This window comes from Mustelus asterias, chromosome 31 (genome assembly GCF_964213995.1).
Source record: "Mustelus asterias chromosome 31, sMusAst1.hap1.1, whole genome shotgun sequence".
Taxonomy (NCBI): domain Eukaryota; kingdom Metazoa; phylum Chordata; class Chondrichthyes; order Carcharhiniformes; family Triakidae; genus Mustelus; species Mustelus asterias.
This window is the reverse complement of record NC_135831.1, coordinates 4,306,517-4,314,334: the sequence shown is the minus strand read 5'-3', so window position 1 is coordinate 4,314,334 and position 7,818 is coordinate 4,306,517.

Genomic DNA, 7,818 nt, shown 5'->3' with positions numbered 1-7,818 from the left:
GCATTTAATTACACCCCATGCCCTTTTCACACCGACACTATAGTTACGTTTGTCTGAATAGCGCGCAAGAAACAATACTTTTCACTGTATCCCAATACATGTGACAATAATAAATCATATCAAATAAAGGCTATTGTTGGGCAAACAGACCCAGAGTACTTACAAAAAGATACCGCCGTCTCGGAGCAGGATGTCCCAATACATGTGACAATAATCAATTAATTTTATGTACTCTATGAACGGTATGCTTTGTCTGTATCGCACGCAAGAAACAATACTTTTCACTGCATCCCAATACATTTGACAATAATAAATCAAATCAAATAAAGGGCTATTGTTTGACGAACAGACCCAGAGTACTTACAAAGAGACAGCGCCGTCTTGGAGCAGGATGTCCCAATACATGTGACAATAATCAATTAAATCTATGTACTCTATGAACGGTATGTTTGTCTGTATTGCACGCAAGAAACAATACTTTTCACTGCATCCCAATACATTTGACAATAATAAATCAAATCAAATAAAGGGCTATTGTTTGACAAACTGACCCAGAGTACTTACAAAGAGATAGCGCCGTCTTGGAGCAGGATGTCCCAATACATGTGGCAATAATAAATCAAATCATATCCATCTCCCCTGTGGACTCTATGAACAGTATCCTTTGTCTGTATATCGCGCAAGAAGCAATACTTTTCACTACATCCCAATACATGTGACAATGATAAATCAAATCAAATAAAGGGCTATTGTTTGACGAAAAGACCCAGAGTACTTACAAAGAGAGAAGCGCCGTCTCGGAGCAGGATGTCCCAATACATGTGACAATAATCAATTAAATCTATGTACTCTATGAACGGTATGCTTTGTCTGTATCGTGCGCAAGAAACAATACTTTTCACTGCATCCCAATACATGTGACAATAATATATCAAATCAAATCCTTCTCCCCTATGTACTCTATGAAGGGTATGCTGTCTGTATCGCGCGCAAGAAACAATATTCTTCACTGTATCCCAATACATGTGACAATAATCAATCAAATCAAATCCTTCTCCCCTATGTACTATGAACAGTATGCTTTGTCTGTATAGCGCGCAAGAAACAATACTTTTCACTGTATCCCAATACATGTGACAATAATAAATCAAATCAAATAAAGGGCTATTGTTTGATGAAAAGACCCAGAGTACTTACAAAGAGAGACCGCCGTCTCGGAGCAGGATGTCCCAATACATGTGACAATAATCAATTAAATCTATGTACTCTATGAACTGTATGCTTTGTCTGTGTAGTGCACAAGAAACAATACTTTTCACTGTATCCCAATACATGTGACAATAATAAATCAAATCACATCCTTCTCCCCTATGTACTCTATGAACGGTATGCTTTGTCTGTGTAGTGCACAAGAAACAATACTTTTCACTGTATCCCAATACATGTGACAATAATATATCAAATCACATCCTTCTCCCCTATGTACTCTATGAACGGTATGCTTTGTCTGTATAGCGCGCAAGAAACAATACTTTTCACTGTATCCCAATACATGTGACAATAATAAATCAAATCACATCCTTCTCCCCTATGTACTCTATGAACGGTATGCTTTGTCTGTGTAGTGCACAAGAAACAATACTTTTCACTGTATCCCAATACATGTGACAATAATAAATCAAATCCTTCTCCCCTATGTACTCTATGAACGGTATGCTTTGTCTGTGTAGCGCGCAAGAAACAATACTTTTCACTGTATCCCAATACATGTGACAATAATAAATCAAATCAAATAAAGGGCTATTGTTTGATGAAAAGACCCAGAGTACTTACAAAGAGAGACCGCCGTCTCGGAGCAGGATGTCCCAATACATGTGACAATAATCAATTAAATCTATGTACTCTATGAACTGTATGCTTTGTCTGTGTAGTGCACAAGAAACAATACTTTTCACTGTATCCCAATACATGTGACAATAATAAATCAAATCACATCCTTCTCCCCTATGTACTCTATGAACGGTATGCTTTGTCTGTGTAGTGCACAAGAAACAATACTTTTCACTGTATCCCAATACATGTGACAATAATATATCAAATCACATCCTTCTCCCCTATGTACTCTATGAACGGTATGCTTTGTCTGTATAGCGCGCAAGAAACAATACTTTTCACTGTATCCCAATACATGTGACAATAATAAATCAAATCACATCCTTCTCCCCTATGTACTCTATGAACGGTATGCTCCGCTCTCTCTCCTCCCTCGAGGCGGTTTAGCGGCCGCCGCTCGCGCCGCCGGTTTGAATTCGGGCGGGAAGCGGCCGCCGGTTGGAAATTCCCAATTCCCCCACCCCCCCGTCCCCCTTTTAACCTCCGGCTCCTCAACCCACTGCGGTTCGCCGAGACCCCGACAAGTAAATCAAACACCTACCGACTGACTCCCAGCTCCATTCGGGACTCCCGCCCCGCCCCGCCCATCCTAATGGCGTCGAAGCTGCCACCAAAAGGCACCCAAAATGGCGCCCGTCATCCTCGCCCTCCCCATCCACTGCTCCTGGATCCACCCCTCCTTTCAGGGTGGAATGGTAGAGCCCGACTGTGGAACCTCCGAGGATGACGGACCCCGCCATTCTCTTTTAGGGGGGTGTACACTCCTCTCTTCACAGTGGCCTGGGTTTCACCACCTCCCCAGTCGCGGGGGCAACGTGGTGCAGCCCCGCTGATCTTTAATAGGGAATGGGCTCGACCATCTTTCTTTGGAGGGGTTGATGAACTGAAGTGAGAATTTTCACACCTCTTGTGCAGGAATGAATGCCTTAGAATTAGATTGTTTCTCCAGGATTGTGTGATATCAGATATTCAATTGCCCCTCTGAAAGGGGGTGGTGGGAGGCAGGTGGCAAATTGTTCCAATTCATGAGGGGAATGGTTCATTGCAATGAGGAGAAACTTGAAGATGTCTTAATCAACACTCCTGCAGAAATGCTGGAATTAACAGGACAAAATCAATAGGGAAGAGTTGTTTTGCTTTCAGTGCCCAACTAAATGACAGAACAAAGCAGATTTCTGTTGGCAGAACAAAATTTACTGTGCTAAATATTTGAGAATACATGCACAGATGTAAGCTGATACACCATTACCAGTATTTATCACATATCTGTTCCTTCAAAAATATACACCTGAAAGTAAGTATTTGATGGACCATAAGACATAGGAGCAGAATTAAGCCATTCGACCCATCAAGTCTGCTCTGCCATTCAATCATGGCTGATATTTCTCTCATTCCCCTTCTCCTGCCTTTTACCCATCACCCCGATCCCCATTATTAATCTATCTCCGTCTTAAAGACACTCAATGACCCGGCCTCCACAGCCTTCTGCGGCAAAGAGTTCCACAGATTCACCACTCTCTGGCTGAAGAAATTCCTCCTCACCTCTTTTTTAAAGGATCGCCCCTTTAGCCTGAGTTTGTGCCCTCCGGTTCTGGTTTTTCCTACTAATGGAAACATCCTCTCCATGTCCACTCTATCCAGGCGTGGCAGTATCCTGTAAATTTCAATCAGATTCCCCCTCATCCTTCTAAACTCCAAAGAGGACAGATCCAGAGTCTTCAACCATTCCTCTGTGACAAGCTCTTCATCCCAGGGATCATTCTTGTGAACTTCCTGTGGTCCCTTTCCAAGGCCAGCACATCCTTCCTTAGATATGGGGCCCAAAACTGCTGACAATACTCCAAATGGAGTCTGACCAGAGCCTTAGAAATCCTCAGAAGTACATCCCTGCTCTTGTATTCTAGTCCTCTCGACATGAATGCTAACATTGCATTTGCCTTCCTAACTGCCGACTGAACCTACATGTTAACCTCAAGAGAATCTCGAACAAGGACTCCCAAGTCCCTTTGTGTTTGATTCCCTAAGCATTTCCCCATTTAGAAAATAGTCCATGCCTCCATTCCTCCTTCCAAAGTGCATGACCTCACACTTTCCCACACTGTATGGAGTTGCCAGCGTTGGAACTGGAGGGGGGATAGGCACGGTAAGTAGTCTCACAATGCCAGGTTGAAGTCCAACAGGTTTATTTGGTAGCACGAGCTTTCAGAGCGCCGCCCCTTCATCAGGTGAGTGCCTGATGAAGGAGCGGTGCTCCGAAAGCTTATGCAACCAAATAAATCTGTTGGAATTTAACCTGGTGTTGCGAGACTACTTACTTTCCCACCATTGTATTCCATCTGCCACTTCTTTGCCCATTCTCCTAAGCTGTCCAAGACCTTCTGAAGCCCCCCACCCCCCCCACCGCCGCCCCCCCCCCACCGCCGCCGCCCCCCCCCCCCCCCCCCCCCGCCGCCCCCCCCCCCCCCCCCCCCCCCTCCCTCCTCAATACTGCCTGTTCCTCTACATATCTTTGGACATTTGTGTATTAAGTAACGGAATAAGTCGTCCACTGTGATGAGTACTTGTAAATACACTGTATAAAAAAGTTGACTGCATTGGGATACCTTTGAACTTGTAATAATGTTTGAAATGAGACTTGAAACTTGTACATGTGATGTGCAAAGTGTAATTTTACAAGATGTAAATTTTAAACCGAGAGGTCATTAGGCGTCCAAGTTCTTCAATGTGAATCTGATCAGTGTAAGAAGTCTCACAATGACAGATTAAAGTCCAACAGGCAAAAGCCACTAGCTTTCGGAGCGCTGCTCCTTCATCAGGTGTGTGTGATTACAGTTCACAAACAGGGCATATAAAGACACAAACTCAATTTACAAAATAATGATTGGAATGTGAGTCTTTACAGGTAATCAAGTCTTAAAGGTACAGACAATGTGAGTGGAGAGAGCGTTAAGCACAGGTTAAAGAGATGCGTATTGTCTCCAGACAGGACAGTTAATGAGATTTTGCAAGTCCAGGCAAGTCGTGGGGGTTACAGATAGTGTGACATGAACCCAAGATCCCGGTTGAGGCCGTCCTCATGAGTGCGGAACTTGGCTATCAGTCTCTGCTCAGCGACTCTGCGCTGTCGTGTGTCGTGAAGGCCGCCTTGGAGAACGCTTACCCGAAGATCAGAGGCTGAATGCCCGTGACCGCTGAAGTGGTCCCCAACAGGAAGAGAACAGTCTTGCCGGGTGATTGTCGAGCGGTGTTCATTCATCCGTTGTTGTAGCGTCAGCATGGTTTCCCCAATGTACCATGCCTCGGGACATCCTTTCCGGCAGCGTATCAGGTAGACAACATTGGCCGAGTCGCAAGAGTATGTACTGTGTACCTGGTGGATGGTGTTCTCACGTGAGATGATGGCATCCGTGTCGATGATCCGGCAAGTCTTTGCAGGGGTTGCTGTGGTGGCAGGGTTGTATGATGTCGTGGTCACGGCTCTCCTGAAGGCTGGGTAGTTTGCTGCGGACAATGGTCTGTTTGAGGTTGTCTCCACCCTGTCAATCACCTCACCATCACCGCCCATCTTTCTCCACCCTGTCAATCACCTCACCATCACCGCCCTCCTTTCTCCACCTGTCAATCACCTCACCATCACCGCCCACCTTTCCCCACCCTGTCAATCACCTCATCATCACATGACCCACCTTCAGGTCCCGCCAAACAGGTGGTGAAAGGGGCGGGATCTGATGGTGTCTTGAGATGATGTGGAGATGCCGGCGTTGGACTGGGGTAAACACAGTACGAAGTTTAACAACACCAGGTTAAAGTCCAACACTAGGTTAAAGTCCAACAGGTTTATTTGGTAGCAAATGCCACTAGCTTTCGGAGCGCTGCCCCTTCGTCAGGTGGAGTGGAGAAATGCTCACAAACAGGGCATACAGAGACACAAACTCAATTTACAGAATAGAATATAGAACATAGAACATTATAGCTCAGTACAGGCCCTTCGGCCCTCGATGTTGCGCCGACCAGTGAAACCATTCTAAAGCCCATCTAACCTACACTAATCCAATGGTACTTCCCCGGAGCGGAGAAGCTAAGGCATCTCCTCCGGAGCCTTCAACATGTCATTGATGAAGACGAACATCTCGCCAAGGCCATCCCCACACCCCCACGTCTTGCCTTCAAACAACCGCACAACCTCAAACAGACCATTGCCGCAGCAAACTACCCAGCCTTCAGGAGTACAGTGACCACGACACCACACAACCCTGCCACAGCAACCTCTGCAAGACGTGCCGGATCATCGACATGGATGCCATCATCTCACGCGAGAACACCATCCACCAGGTACACGGTACATACTCGGCGAACGTTGTCTACATGATACACTGCAGGAAAGGATGTCCCGAGGCATGGTACACCGGGGAGACCACGCCGACGCTACGACAGCAGATGAATGAACACCGCTCGGCAATCACCAGGCAGGAGTGTTCTCTTCCTGTTGGGGAGCACTTCAGTGGTCACGGGCATTCGGCCTCTGATCTTCGGGTAAGCGTTCTCCAAGGCGGCCTTCACGACACACGACAGCGCAGAGTCGCTGAGCAGAGACTGATAGCCAGGTTCCGCACACATGAAGAGGTCCCCAACTTGGATGTTGGGTTCATGTCACACTATCTGTAACCCCCACAACTTGCCTGGACCTGCAAGAGTCTCACTAACTGTCCTGTCTGGAGACAATACACATCTCTTTAACCTGTGCTTCATGCTCCCTCCACTCACATTGTCTGTACCTTTAAGACTTGATTAGCTGTAAAGAGTCGCATTCCAACTATTATTCTGTAAATTGAGTTTGTGTCTTTGTGCCCTGTTTGTGATCAGAACTCCCACTCACCTGACCAAGGAACAGCCTGTTCCGAAAGCTCGTGTCTTTGTAACGCAGCGTTGGCGAGAGGGGGGCGTCGTTGGAAGGGTTTGTTGGACAGCCGACGGGACCAATCAAGTGACAGCACCCGGTCGACCCGCCCGCCAATGAAATGGAAGGAGAGGGCGGGCCCTGAGGGCGGGTCACGTGACGTTCGGTTGAGTGACAGTTGGGAAGACGGGTCGTTGCCGATTGAGGCAATGATTGACGGCCGGGTGACCCAATCAAGACTTGCACAATAACCGATGACGTGTGGGGAGAGGGGGACCCGCGGGACACTTGCGGTTGGGTCAGGTGACGTAGCATTGATTGACGGTTGAGGTCAGGGGGCGTGGCCGCCATCGGAAGGATGGAAACCAATCAGCAGGGATAGCAAAGGGGCGGGACCTGAGGACGGGTGACGCGTTTTGACTGACAGTTCGGCAAAGGATGTTGGCGTCGTTTGATGGACGGCCTAGTGGACCAATCAGATGGTAGATTTCCGCATGACCGTCAATGAAATGCAAAGGGACGCGGGACCTGCAAGTGGATCATGTGACGCTGACGATTCTGACAGGAGGTGGGCGTCATTGGAGGGATGATGGACGGATGGATTAGCCAATCAGACCATAGTAGACTGTGCACGTTCGTCAATGAAATGTCAAAGGGGGGTGGGACTTGAATGTGTGACGCTACTGAGCGTGACAGTGGGCGGACGTCATTGGAGGGATGATGGACGGATGGTTCAGCCAATCAGACCACAGTAGACTGCACACGTTCGCCAATGCAATGTCAAAAGGGGGGCGGGACCTGAATGTGCGACGCGAGTCAGTGTGACAGAGGGCGGACATCATTGGAGGGATGATGGACGGATGGCTGGACCAATCGGACGACAGTGTAGCGCACCGTCGGCCAGTCAGATGGGTGCAGAGGCGGGACCCGGAGGCGGGTCATGTGATGCTGAGGTGATTGACAGGTGGGCGGGTGCCTATGGGAGGAATGATTGACGGCCGTCCGGACCAATCAAAGGGTAGATATCG